We start from the raw sequence: 14,735 nt of genomic DNA, 5'->3' as shown, positions 1-14,735 counted from the left end.
TAGCAGCTCTGCTGCCAGGTAAACAGACATCCGCCCCTGCCCCTGTAAAGCCCTGGGAACTTTGAAACCCTCCTTCCTGTATTCTTGGCAAATGCTCACTTATCATCTGGCCAGGTGACAATGGCTGCTCCATGGAGAAAACAGTCTCCTGCTTGGAGCAATGCTGAGCTACTGGAGCTGATCGGTGGACCCAGGATGCCCCGTGATCACACCTCACTTCCCAAAAGACCTATCCTCAAAATAGAGAGAGCTGCACGGTGGGATAGCTGCCCTCAATGCGCCGCTCTCATCTGCGATGTAAGTGCTGCAAATGTAAACACGATCTGATGCGTGTGGAAGTAAGTGAGAACACAAACCAGCGCTTTTCTTTTACCGGTTCCCTACCACCGGTGAAACTGACAGCGCAAAAACTCTGCAAGTGTAGACATAGCCACAGTCTCACTAGTTCCTATACAGAGGTACTACTCCTACTTGAGTTTCCCTGTGTGATTTTTCCCTGATTGGATATCCAAGGTTTGCATTCCCTCTTCTGTTTACAGCATCACACTGTGAGTTCACTTTCAACTGATAATCTATCCTGACCTGTAAACCCTTTTCAGTGTCACTGCATTCCAAGATGCAGTCAATCCCTATCTGGTAAGTGTGACCTACATTTTTTTGCTCCTATCCTTGCATTTGGCTGTATTAAAAAGCATTTTGCTAAAGCAAGCCCATCTTGACAGAGTACTGGATTGGCACGCAGAAGACTTGGGTTCTATTCCCAGCTCTGCTACTAGCCCGCTGGGTGACTCTGGGCAGGTCATCTCTTTGTGCCTCAGTTTTCCCATCCATGTAAACTAGAGCTAACCTGGTCTGTTGTACAAGAGGGGAAATGGAGGTACACCACCTCATAAATTTCATAAATAACCAGTGAGTGGGGTAATTCACTAGCCTAACTATAGAACAAAATAAGGACAGCCTGGAGGTAATTCTTCTGTTTTTCCTGTAATTAGCAAGATGATTTGTAAAAGAAAGTGGTATTATTATTATTAAGCAATCATCTGTCCCCACCGGTGGGGGGTGTGTGAAAATTGTTTCTTTTCTTTTTCAGACACTCTACAAGCAAGCTGGCGCCAGCGGAAGAATAACCTATAATACCATGGATCTATGTTTTGTGTTGTTTGTCTGTGGTGTTTGTCTTGTTGCTAGCATTCTTGGGTTTCAATAAACACAAAACCTCATGACATGGGTGGGGGATGGCTTCAAAAGGCTGACCTTGGGGGGAGATGTGTATGGGAATGCAAAATGCTCAACTAGGAGGCCAGCACCTGTATAAAAGCTACCATGGTACCTGGAAATGGAATGGAACGGCAACGAAGGTGGTCCCCACAAGTCCTTTGGGAATAATGAGAAGGGGATTTGCTCACTGGGAATCAATAGAGGGGTGTGTAAAATGGTGTAAATCCAGAGAAGATGTTTGGATGTTTCCCTCCCTGATGGCAATAGAGAAGCACAGCCAATGGCCTATGGCAAGGGGGTGGACAATTGGGTGTACTGTGTATGCGGTGTTTTGCTGGGAACGTACATATTACTAGTGGGCACAATTACACCAGCTCATAACTAAACTGCACACATCTAAACACTGCTATCTGGACTTTGGTGCACAAATGGATCTGTAAATCTTATTGCTGTCAATAATCGAACCAGGGAATATGGCCTGATTCCATACCAAGTGGTTAAGTTGGTTTTGACAATAACCCATTTCTCTGTGGACATTCAATGGACTTATAATATGGACAAAAGCACGCAAAACCTGTAGGGGCAGCTTGTTGCAACTGGACACATTAAGATCTTGACCCTGTCGAAGGAGGAAAGGCAGTGTTCGGTGGTGGCTCGGATGTTAAACCATATTGCAGTGGTCAGGACTCTTGGTGTTGCCGTGGATTATCATAGCAGCTAGTGTATTGTTAATTGTATTTGTGTGTTACGTTGCATATAAAAACAATCAAGGGGGGCACAACCCCCTAGAGAACAGCCACTAATTATAACCTATAAATAATGTAGTAAGCCCTCCCCACCCTGCAGTGTGCTAGACAACCTGGACCCAACCTTCTTGGGCCCACTATAACGGGAAGTCTGGAACACTAATTGGAAAAGGTGTGGTATGCCCGTACAACAGAAGGTGCAGGGCACGGTACTACACAAGGGGCAGTGGGACAGATGGAGCATCAACACCTTACACCTTGATGCCTGGTCCTACCAGGAAGTGTGTCACCATATGTCCTTTGCTTTTCCAGGGATACCTGGGCAGGAGGATCCCCCCCCCCCCCCCAAAAAAGGGGGTGTGTGTAGTGTTAGGATATAGATATTCAGGCCTGTAAAGGCCCATGCTTTAAGGATTTAGGTATAGGTTTATCATTTAGCTAGTTATAGTAAGTATAAAAGAAAGGATCTGTGTAAAGGCCTTCTCTCACTGTGACAGTCTGAGGCCCTGTTCTTAGGCTAATACCTTTGGCCAAGCAGCAGAGGCAGCCATAAGCTGGGAAGCATACGGTAACATCCTCACCTTGAAATAAGGCAATCTGGGGCTGTTAGAAAGGTGATCCGATCTATCACCTCCAGAGAAAGGGAAGAGCCTAGAAGATGTAAAAGGAAATTTAGTTTGATAGTTTTCTGTTTGGTAACAACTCACTTATCAATAGACACAGCTGGGAAACCCCTATGTCTTTATAGATGTAGTTGTGAAATCCTCACTTCTGAATCGTTTTGTCATTATAGTTCCCCCTTTACTATTATTTATCTGAATGGTCTCTGTCTGGTTCTGTGATTGTTTCTGTCTGCTGTATAATTAATTTTGCTGTGTGTAAATTAATTAAGGTGGTGGGATATAATTGGTTAGGTAAATTTCAGTAGAATGATTGGTTAAGGTATAGACTATATAAATTACGGGCAAACAGGAAGTAAATTGGGATTCAAAAATAAGGAAAAAGGAACTTGGATTTAAGCTTGCTGGAAGTTCACCCCAATAAACATCAAATTGTTTGCATCTTTGGACTTCAGGTATTGTTGCTCTCTGTTCATGTGAGAAGGACCAGGGAAGTGGGAGAGTGAAACAATAAGCTCTCTAACACTAATGACCTCCTTTGCAAAGAACTTTGAGATTTACTGATGAAAAACAGATCAGAGCTGGATATTGTTATTAGAAGCAGTATCAAGTGATCCAGCTCAGTTTGTATAACTGACCTGCCTAATCATTACTTACCACTCTACTAATTTTGAGTCTTCTGCAAATTTTACTGGTAATCATTTTATATTTTCTTCAAGATCACTAATGAAAATATTGAATCGCATTTGGCCAAGAACAGATCTCTGCAGGACCTTATTAGAAACACCCCAACTGGATGCAATTCTCCATTTATAATTACCTTTTGTGATCTACCAGTTAACCTGTCTTTAAATCCATAGACTGGACATGAATAAATTCAGAGAGGACGAAGACTAATACCCGGGCAGCTCGATCAGGTTCCTTCAATTCCAACCTTGTGATTTTCAAACTTTGAATTTAAATGGATTAATATGTATGTTTCTATGCAGTATCTTTCGTACATCAAGTTTTAAGACTCTGCTGACAGTCAAATGTAAACTAAAGAGAGAAGAATAAGTTTTAAAGGTGAGATTTTTGTTTTTTTTCCTTTTGCTTTTTTGTTTTTGTTTTTTTAAACAGAACAGCTCACTTAGAGAGTGGATTGAGGGAAAAGGATAAATATTCCCCCTGCTACTCCACACTACTATTCTCCATTATATATGATTGCATAGTTCCTCACCAAAGTAAGTAAGTAAATAAATAAATAAATAAATAAATAAATAAAAAAATTTCAGCTAGACTCCAGCCTTTGTCAACTGATGAGCAGCTGAATTCCTTTTTTGAAAGTCTACTGGCTGCAGAGATGGGCAATTTCCAAGTAACCAGTAATAGCTCTCTAGCATCGTTCAACAAAAGGAATTCAGCTGAAAGCAAATTCCTTGCTCATCTCGGTTCTGTGATTAATGTCATAAAAGTAACAGTAAATGCAAGAGTCAAAGATTTGAAAGAAATTAATCCATTTACTGTCTTCAGGGGACTCAGCTAAATCAGTACTACTAGTAAAGGCAAGCAATGTCAAAACATTGTCTCATTGATAAGGTGTAAAAAGATACATTGTTAGCCATCAAGTTTTACATTTAGCCCAGTGAAAGTGCAAAAGGGAGGAATTGAAATGAATAACCAGCATACAGCCAGTGAACAAAACCTAGGGCAAATTGAGAGTCACCTAGTTCCCACCACTCCTATTGTGTGGCGCTACTTGTATAATTTCTTCTATCTTCTCACCCTTCCAATATGATTTCCTAAACTCCTTGCAGGGAAAAAACACTCCTTCCCTATTTTTTCCTTTTTTGGGGTTGTATAGGGAGAAAGAGTGTGATAAAGTAGAATGACCTCCCTGACTGCAGCTGCAGAAGCAACTTTGAGGCAGCTAGCACCTGGACTGAGCGTATAGATGCAGACCAGAACGGAGTTAGCCACAGTGTTCATTCTCTCATGGAGACTTCATATTTGTTCTTTCTTCCTTGTTTTCCTTAAACTGAAATAAAATACTTAGTCCAGTCTTGAGTTCAGGGGACTGGACTAGATGACCTATTGAGGTCCTTTCCAGCCCTAAACTTCTATGATCATGCAAGTCCCTCCAGCTCATCCTCCCATACCAGGCCATCCCATCGTCACAGCTAAATAGAGTCCCACTCCTGTAAAGACTTATGCAGATGCTCAGCTTTAAGTAAGTCTTTGCCAGATTGGACTAGATGCAACTCCTTCCAGGCCAATCTGACCTCTTATGCTGGCAAGTGAGGGTCAGTCAAAAGAAACACAATGGATTGCCTCTCTCCAAGCTTCCAAATGTGCTCTGCCCACATGGTACTTCCAGTATTTGCTGGTCAGGGAGAGAGCTTGAGTCCCAAACTTGAATCCCTCATGTATCACTACCAGGCCAGCTCTTTGACAGTTTTTTATTCCTTGATTGCCTTCCTATTAAATTTAAATAGTTTTCTATTGCACTGTGTCTGTTACGCAGTGGTAATCCTAGCTGCTGTTTGGTTTGGCCCACAAGCAACCTAAGAGTTCACATCTTGGGGGCTCATTTTTGACCAGCTGAACCTAGAGGCTTGTATTTTGTTAGTGATGAAGAGTAGCTTTTTTCTCCAACATGAAAGATGTTCTGAAATTCCCTTCCCTGTATGTGGGTCATCTCTTTTCCTACACAGTTATCCTATCTCTGAAAAGTATTGAACCATATAGCTTTTTTTTTTTTTTGGTGGGGGTTGGGGTAAATTTTGACCTATAAATTATTTATTATGTAAACTCATATTATAACTGTTGTGCAAATGGGCCAGATTCTGAGCTGGTGAACATTGGCATGGCACCATTTTGACTGTATCCTCAGCTTCTATAAAACATCACCCAGATAATCTTCAGCATCTGCCGAAAGAACAGTGATATTGTAATGACAGTTTGTTTGATTTTTTTAGTTACTTGATCTCTCATCAGCACACTGACCAGCTATGTAAAAAGGAAGACCTAGCATGTATCACACCACTGCCCCACTGCAACCAACCACAATTAGTCAGTGTAGTAACAAATAAGCAACAACAGAAGTTAATGACAGAAAGAAAAGACCGTAAACTAGATGCAGAATTTTAAATGTTCCAATATGCCATACGCTTACATTTCTCTGCCTTGTCACTTCACTGAGAAAAGAAAACAGACAGTTTTCAAGGGCCTGGAAGCTTTTCTCAGACTGCATCAAGAAGAAAAACTACAGTTTTGAAGGTTTTCCTCATTGCAGAAAGCTCAGGGTTTCTGATGCCTTCTCTACCTCTTTACTCCAAATCTGCTCCACTCACATCAGAAACACTCTGCAGTAGCAGAGCAGAAGGAAAATGGATGCATGTAGCTCCCTGAGGCCCATGGCCAGCACGTGAACTGCTAGCTCGGGAAGGCTAGGCTCCAGCCCCTCCCCTTCTGACCGAGGCCCTTCTCCTTTCATCTCCCGCCTGAGCCCAGGGCCCCCCACCATGGCCATGGGTCCCTGCCCCAGGCTAGCGTCCCCAGCCCCAGAGCACCCCCAGCCCTGGAGCACTGGGAGGATGGGTAGGGCAGCCCCAGCGCTCTGCTCCCTCTGCCCTGGCCCTGGAATGTCAGGAGGTGTGGCCCCAGCACATGGGAAGAGCAGCAGACTCTCACAGCAATAAGCAGGAGGGGGACTGAGGGCGGAGCATGGGCGAGGCCACACCTGGCTGTTTGGGGAGGCTCAGCCTCCCCCAGCCTATGACACCCAACACCCATGCTGAGGCCTCTCTCTCCTTTGCTTTCCTTTTTTTTTTTTAAAAACAAAACAGTTTTAGCCCAGAACCATACAGAAAATGAAAGTGAGGGATGGCAGGGTCACACACAGGAGTTAGCTAGGACCATTGCAATACGAAGGGAAAAGCCCCCAGCTGGTAAACAGCCCCAGCAACATAGGCAGCACACTCTCTGCCTCTGGAGGCCAGGTCAGGGATCACTCCCTCTGTCCCTTTGCAGGAAAAGAGAAAGGACAATATACTACTACAACAATACACATTTAAATAATAACCATTTTCCTTCATAACATTTAAATTTTCTCACACATTTGGATCAGAAACTGAGACCATTTCATGTCTTCTTCCCATCTTTTCTCTTTCATACTGTTCCCTATGTTTAACTGCAGCTGAGGATTAAGATAGTTCCCCTTCCTTTATCTTCTCTGCTCCATGAAGTCTCCACCCATTAAGGAGACCACAAGTAGGAAATAACTGACCAAAGCAGTGGAGTTTCTATTTATGGCTTACACTGTGAGCACAACACAGTCTCATTTGAAAGCTTTCATATGCTAAGTTTATGCCATTCTCCCAGAGAATGTGGTTTGCACGAGGTTTTGGTGCTATACTGTCATCAGGCAAAGCACCATACATTTTTGGAACCACTTTTTAAAATAGCTTTTCATTCATCTGTTCCCTATTCCTATCTTTTTTTTGGGGGGGTGGGGTGGGGAGGGAGAGTCAAGATTCTACTACTAACCACCATCCGATGATAGCTTTTGCAATTTGTAAATGCCCACACATACAAATGAGAAACAGAAATTCTAGTTATGCTTTTATGTGAAGTGACACAAAATACTAAGAGTGCTGCAATTTCTGTAGGGGAATGTTTAAGCCCCGAAGCTGCATGCCATTGTCTATATATTTATTCCTTTCTCATTGTCAGAGGGGGTTGTTTTGATAGCTTCACTCTGAAATGGACTTAAAATTTGTGACATTTGCCACTTACAATAAAAACCAGCTACCAACAGCATTTATCAGTTTAGGGGATGTGAAGGATGTGTTACAGTGTAACCAGACTGCAGTATGTGATCACACACATTTTATACAAGTAAAGGTTCAAAAAGTCTAGATTTATATTGCAATAAATAAATCAGTGGACTTTAAGTCCTTACTTCACAAACCGCATTAAAATGTGACATTTTAAAAGCGTACCCTTTACATGAGTCAGCTCCATTGGAAACAAATATTAAATCAAAACATGTTTTTATACGGCCTCCTTGGGTTTGGGAAGGTGTAAGAACTAACTGAACAATTAAACTGGCAAAGGCGTCAGAAGTCCTTTATGCAATGATTGGATTTTGATGACCTACATGGTGGTGCAGCCTCTTTGTACCATGTTGCAGGCATAATAACCAACTGAAGGAGCACTACCTAATGTCAGGGTGAGCCCTGAGGGGTGTGGAGCTGCCACAAGGGCTCTTTTAAACCAGAAGTGGGCGAGCAGCAGAAGACAGAAAAGGGGATATTGCCACCCCTAATGACACCAACCCTGGACTGCATTTTCAGCCCCCTATGGCCTGCACAGAGCAAAACTGGAATTGAGTGGCAGTATGGGGAGCTCTAAGACATTTGCACAGCACCCCAGCCTTGTGTTTTTTGCAGTTCAACAACCTTACCCTGCATGGTAGTATACCTAAGACTTCAGCTTCTGAAGCTCCTAAAAATTAAAACTGTATTAGAACTTACATTTAAATTCTCTCCGGTATTGTTATCAATAGCTGGATTCACAAGTATTGTATTAAAACAGCATCTTATTCTAATACATAACATATTTTGAATCTAGCATTGATCAACAAAGTAATGAACCTTCCAAAAGATTTTTAGTGGACTTTGTAAGAATGTGGGGGGATCTTTGACTTCTTAAAGCAAATCTATTTTAGGAAATTATATGGCCCCCATTACTGTGATATGTGAGCATCTCACAATCTTTAATCCCCACACCACCTGCAGAGGTAGGGAAGAACTATTATCCCCATTTTACAGATGAAGAACTGAGGGAGAGATTAAGTGACTAGCCTAATGTCACAAAGGAAGCTTGTGGAGTACAGGAAACTGGACCCACATCTCCCAAGAGCCGACTATCAACCCGTGGACAAACCTTCCTCTCATATGAATTGAACAGCAGTTTGTGTTCCCTCATTTTACCATCCTATGTTTCAGCCTAGCAGACAAAATTGCTCCCAGTGAGTGAGATAAATATTCCATTCCAACCCACTGAATTAATTTAACAAAATGTCAGTCACCTATTTTTAAATTTTAAAACCTTAATGTTTTAATCCTACACTTTTCACCATGTTGCATATTCAGAACAGACTGGAGCTACTTAAATGAACATTTTTGGCCTTGTCCGATGAGTTGGGAGTGGCTGGGTAGCAGATTTGGGAAAATCAATTTTGTGGCAATTAATAAATGATTTCATACCTGTTAGAAATCTAGAGGCAAGTTCTCTTACTAGCCCGAAGTCTAGTCCAGCTCACTGTGCATCTCTCAGTACACAGTTTTCAGAGTAACAGCCGTGTTAGTCTGTATTCGCAAAAAGAAAAGGAGTACTTGTGGCACCTTAGAGACTAACCAATTTATTTGAGCATGAGCTTTCGTGAGCTACAGCTCACTTCATCGGATGCATACCGTGGAAACTGCAGCAGACTTTATATATACACAGAGAATATGAAACAATACCTCCTCCCACCCCACTGTCCTGCTGGTAATAGCTTATCTAAAGTGATCATCAGGTTGGGCCATTTCCAGCACAAATCCAGGTTTTCTCACCCTCCACCCCCCCCCACAAATTCACTCTCCTGCTGGTGATAGCCCATCCAAAGTGACAACTCTTTACACAATGTGCATGATAATCAAGTTGGGCCATTTCCTGCACAAATCCAGGTTCTCTCACCCCTTCACCCCCCTCCCAAAAACCACACACACAAACTCACTATCCTGCTGGTAATAGTTCATCCAAAGTGACCATTCTCCCTACAATGTGCATGATAATCAAGGTGGGCCATTTCCAGCACAAATCCAGGTTCTCTCACATCCCCCCCACCCCCATACACACACAAACTCACTCTCCTGCCGGTAATAGCTCATCCAAACTGACCACTCTCCAAGTTTAAATCCAAGTTAAACCAGAACATCGGGGGGGGTTAGGAAAAAACAAGGGGAAATAGGCTACCTTGCATAATGACTTAGCCACTCCCAGTCTCTATTTAAGCCTAAATTAATAGTATCCAATTTGCAAATGAATTCCAATTCAGCAGTTTGGATACTATTAATTTAGGCTTAAATAGAGACTGGGAGTGGCTAAGTCATTATGCAAGGTAGCCTATTTCCCCTTGTTTTTTCCTAACCCCCCCCCGCCCCCGATGTTCTGGTTTAACTTGGATTTAAACTTGGAGAGTGGTCAGTTTGGATGAGCTATTACCGGCAGGAGAGTGAGTTTGTGTGTGTATGGGGGTGGGGGGGATGTGAGAAAACCTGGATTTGTGCTGGAAATGGCCCACCTTGATTATCATGCACATTGTAGGGAGAATGGTCACTTTGGATGAGCTATTACCAGCAGGATAGTGAGTTTGTGTGTGTGGTTTTTGGGAGGGGGGTGAGGGGGTGAGAGAACCTGGATTTGTGCAGGAAATGGCCCAACTTGATTATCATGCACATTGTGTAAAGAGTTGTCACTTTGGATGGGCTATCACCAGCAGGAGAGTGAATTTGTGTGGGGGGGTGGAGGGTGAGAAAACCTGGATTTGTGCTGGAAATGGCCCAACCTGATGATCACTTTAGATAAGCTATTACCAGCAGGACAGTGGGGTGGAAGGAGGTATTGTTTCATATTCTCTGTGTATATATAAAGTCTGCTGCAGTTTTCACGGTATGCATCCGATGAAGTGAGCTGTAGCTCACGAAAGCTCATGCTCAAATAAATTGGTTAGTCTCTAAGGTGCCACAAGTACTCCTTTTCTCAATACACAGTGTTCACTTTACATCTTTAATTGCAAATCTCTTCTCAATCTGTATGAACTCTGGCACAGAAGTAGTTCTAAGCATTAAATAATCACAGAAGTGAAGTTATACCTCTCTGTTAAGAATCAGATGCAATGGCTGTTTAGAAGAAACAGAGTTATTTGAGGAAGACAATACTGTTATGCTTGAGGGGTGGGTTCGGCAAAACCTCACTGAAGCTAGTAGGTATAACCTCCACCCTTCGTTCAGGATAAATGTAAGAAACAACCAAACACCTTTATGGAGCCACAGTGCTGAAACATTAGGAGCCCCCACTCAAGACACAGATAGATGGCAAGGCTGGAGTAGAATCCCCAGTGTGGCCTAAGGGGTCTGGAGACTGATATAGCACAAAGAGGCTGGGTCATGGATTGGTGGAGCTGTGCAGGTCTGTGCGTAAGAGAAGCAGCCAACACATGCACAGCAGATTACAGAGAAGGAGCAAAGAAGCCCCAGACACAGCTGCACAAGCCCTGGTACAATAACCCTGAGAAAAAAGCTAAGGCTTAGTCTACACTACAAAATTTTGCCAGCATAACTAGGTCAGCTAGGACTGTGACACTCCCCCTAGCTGACACAGTTATGCCAACAAATCCCAGGTGTAGAATGACAGCAGAATGCTTCTGTCACCATAGCTAATATCATTCCGGGAGGTGTTACTATTTAAGTAGAACTACTCCTCCAATGGGCATTGGCTGCATCTACAATAGGGTGCTATGCAACCACAGCCTGCCTACATCGGCCCTGTAGCATAGCCGTGGCCTAAGAGAGCGCTTTTGGGCAGTGTGCTAGCTGAAAGAGGCTTGGAACTGAGAGTGAAGAAACAAATCTCCTGTTTGATTCCTCTTGTGTCCAGGGAAAGAAGATTTTGTACATTATTTGTAAATAAACAGGATTGCATCAAAAATGATTCCATAATCAATTTCTCCTAATGAAGCAACTGATTAGACCCCAAAAACCACTCAAGTCAAAAAGGGGTAACAATATAATGTGTGGGTTTAATGAATTATGCTGATTAAATTTCTCTGTCGCACTTGGATTCTGTTTTGAATTAAATTAAGAATGAAAGGATCAAATGCAGAGAATCTTTGTATATAACCTGAAACCCCTTTGCTAGGTACAGAGAATGGAAGCAACGGCTAGAGAACAACATTTATATCAATTGTAGGCATCCCAACTCTGCCTGTAGATGCCTCTCAGCCAGGCATAGCCCTTTAACATACATGATTTCATAATGCTTGCTGATTACATTGGTAATAAGAAGTAACTTTTGGGCCAGTAATAGGATTTGTAGGGTCCCAGGGTGCTGAAGGGGAAAGAGAAATGTAATGATCGCTCACTGCTAGAGGAGGGATCTGGGGATGACTTTTCTCCTTTAGCTGCAGTCCAACTGACAGAGGGGAAGTTGGGTGGAGAATCTCCTCTCCCTCTAATTTGATGATGGAAGAACAGAAAGGAGGAGAGAGAAGGCCCTTTGGGGCTGTCTGGGGACATGGAATGAAGTGCAGATGTGGTTGTCTGGCTCACTGCTCCCCAAAATGGACCCAGCTGAGGGGTTCTGTTCTCTGTACCTACAAGCTCTGTTTTAGACCATGTTCCTGTCATCTGATAAACCTCTGTTTTACTGGCTGGCTGAGAGTCACGTCTGACTGCAGAGTTGGGGTGCAGGATGCTCTGGCTTCCCCAGGACCCCGCCTGGGCAGACTCGCTGTGGGAAGCGCGCAGAGGGGCAGAGGATGCTGAATGCTCCGAGGTCAGACCCAGGAAAGTAGAAACCGTGTGAGCTGTGTGTCCTGCAGACAGTCTGCTCACAGAAAGGAGACTTCCCCAGAGTCCTGACTGGCTTCATGGGGAGCAGTTCCAGAGCATCGCCCGGAGTCCCGTGACAACTGGTGGTGGTGGCGGGGGAGTGTTTGCTGAGTCAGCACATGACTGTAAAAAGTATGAGGCCCCTGGCAGCTGTTGGTGTTGCTTGCCCTTAACACCAGTCCTGAGTCACCTAGACTGCTGTCAATCACAGAATGGTAAATGGATTACATAACATATCTACTCCATCTTCCTGCCAGTGCAGGATTTTTCCCTATTATATATTTACTAATGTTTTGTCCAGTTAATGTGATAAATATGGACAGGGATCCCCTCCCTTCCGTCACGGGACTATTTTACAATTCAATACATCTCAGGAAGACACTCATCTAATCAATCTGAACTTTCCAACTCTTGATTTCATCCCATTATTCCTGATTATATACCCTGATTAAATTATATACTGATTAAATATTATATATATTTTCTGTACCTCTGTGTTGCTCTTATAACGCAACACTGGTTTAGCATTAAACATTATTAGATTGTATAGATGGTTAGTCAATAACATAACATCAAAGCCCCACCCAACAACAAATCAAATAAGCTACTAGGCCAGGTTGGTGCACAGATGAAACACAGGTTGGGTCAGAGTTCCTTGGGGAGGGGCGCGAGAAGTGGGTTCTGTCTCTCAAGTAAGCTTTTCCCATTAATGTTCGGGGCAGCACCCCTCCCGCCTCCTAATTCACCCCTGGGTATGACAGCTGCATCAAGTTACTGTGAAGTTCTGAAAGGCTTTATTTCAATAACACAGAAGTACAAGGATCCATTCTTAATTTAAAACAACCAACCTCCAATATTAGAACCTGCACTGACACACGAGGTATGTCTACGCTGCAAGCTTGGGAGTGACTGCAGCACACGTAGGCACAACAGCTTTAAGCTAGCTAGGGCAAGTAACAATAACAGCGTAACTGTGGCAGCACACAGGATTCAGCATGAGCTGTATAGGCCTGCCTTGGACCCTGGATACTTATTCAGGAAGGTAGCGCACTCTGAAGTCTATGCTGCACCGCCTATACGGATACTGTTACCCAAAATAACGGGATTAAAGCTAGCTCAAGTATATCTATTCAAACTGAAATCACACCTGACATACCCAAAGACTCACTCTGCATTGCTCGGTAAATAGCTAGAATGTAATGACAATTCAAGAGATTTAAGGTCTGTAAAATCTTTTTACCAACAAAACCTAAAATTTTGAGCCACCTTTGAATCCCTAATATCCTTCACCTTTGTTTTTTCATCAGCCCTTTAAACGTGCCAGAAGAAGTGTTGCCTCCATGGTGGATAAAAATCAATGATTTTTTTAAGAAAAAAAAAATAAAATAAAAAAATTGGATTTTTCTGATAAAATGCTTTTTGAGGAAAAAAACCTATCTAAAGATCATTTTAATTAAGATACATTATAGCTCAAAGATATCTCATCATGGAATAGGCATTATAAATTCTAATTCTATAGTATGAGACAATATATTCATGTAATGTTTAAGAAAAGTTTTGTAAATGAGTTCCAATAGTTCATGGATTAGGGACCCAATCTTATGGTGTTCCAGGGGCTTCTGTATAGAAAGATTAACCTAAATAATCTATCTACCCAATGGGGCTCAGTGCTCAGTCTAGAAGATAAGTATCAGGGAGCAGCTGTGTTAGTCTGTATCGACAAAAACATCTGAAGAAGTGGGGTTTTTACCAACGAAAGCTTATGCTCAAATAAATCTGTTAGTCTTTAAAGTGCCACCGGACTCCTTGTAGTCTAGAAGATACCATCAGAGATGCTTGGTTTTGCAAACTGTGAATTTGTGTCTCCAGAGATAACATGCTTGTTAACAGCAAAAATAGTTTTAAATAAATAAATATACAGAGGTGAGACATAACAGACTTCAACCCTATTGTCCCTCTGCAAATTTGTGTACATAGAGTCAATCCCTTATGTCTCTCTAAAAGTGCAAAGTTTCAAAAAGTTCAATGAATAGAAGACTGTTGGGAGTGGAATAGATCTGCATAAGAAGAAGTCCGGAGACAAATATGAGAAGGGAGGGGCAGGCAGCAGAAACAAAAGTGAAACTGTTCGAGCAGCATATTCCAGAAGTCTTGAGGTCTTTCTGAGTGTAGCCGTCATTGATTTGAGATATATCATACCATTCTCTCACTAGAAGGGAAAAACCTATAACGGCAGCAGGCCATAAAAGAGACCCAGTTTGGGAATATTTTAATGACGTTCCTCTACCTGTGAAGAATATGTATTAAGGTTATAACACCCAACAAGAATGCACTTTTATGTAGAAATCCATGATTAAATAGAGTCTTCTTGACTAAAAGAAAAGGAGTACTTGTGGCACCTTAGAGACTAACCAGTTTATTTGAGCATGAGCTTTCGTGAGCTACAGCTCACTTCATCAGATACTGATGAATCTGAATGAAAGCTCATGCTCAAATAAACTGGTTAGTCTCTA

At 42.5% G+C, this 14,735-nt stretch overlaps 1 protein-coding gene across 2 annotated transcripts in view; it reads right to left on the bottom strand.

Annotated features, from left to right (window-relative positions):
- The window catches only part of MCUB (mitochondrial calcium uniporter dominant negative subunit beta), a 74,361-nt gene that overhangs the window by 40,137 nt on the left and 19,489 nt on the right, over nt 1–14,735 (bottom strand). The window contains exon 2 of one of the 2 annotated variants that reach the window (XM_077815133.1): nt 2,546–2,615. The exons of the other annotated variant lie outside the window; for it this stretch is intronic. The gene's annotated coding sequence lies outside the window, so the exon portion shown is untranslated. The remainder of the gene's footprint in view (nt 1–2,545; nt 2,616–14,735) is intronic. 2 annotated transcript variants of the gene reach the window in all.

Source organism: Eretmochelys imbricata, chromosome 4 (assembly GCF_965152235.1).
Source record: "Eretmochelys imbricata isolate rEreImb1 chromosome 4, rEreImb1.hap1, whole genome shotgun sequence".
In the NCBI taxonomy this organism is placed as follows: domain Eukaryota; kingdom Metazoa; phylum Chordata; order Testudines; family Cheloniidae; genus Eretmochelys; species Eretmochelys imbricata.
The sequence above is the reverse complement of the archived record's forward strand: the minus strand, read 5'-3'. Positions and strand labels throughout refer to the sequence as shown.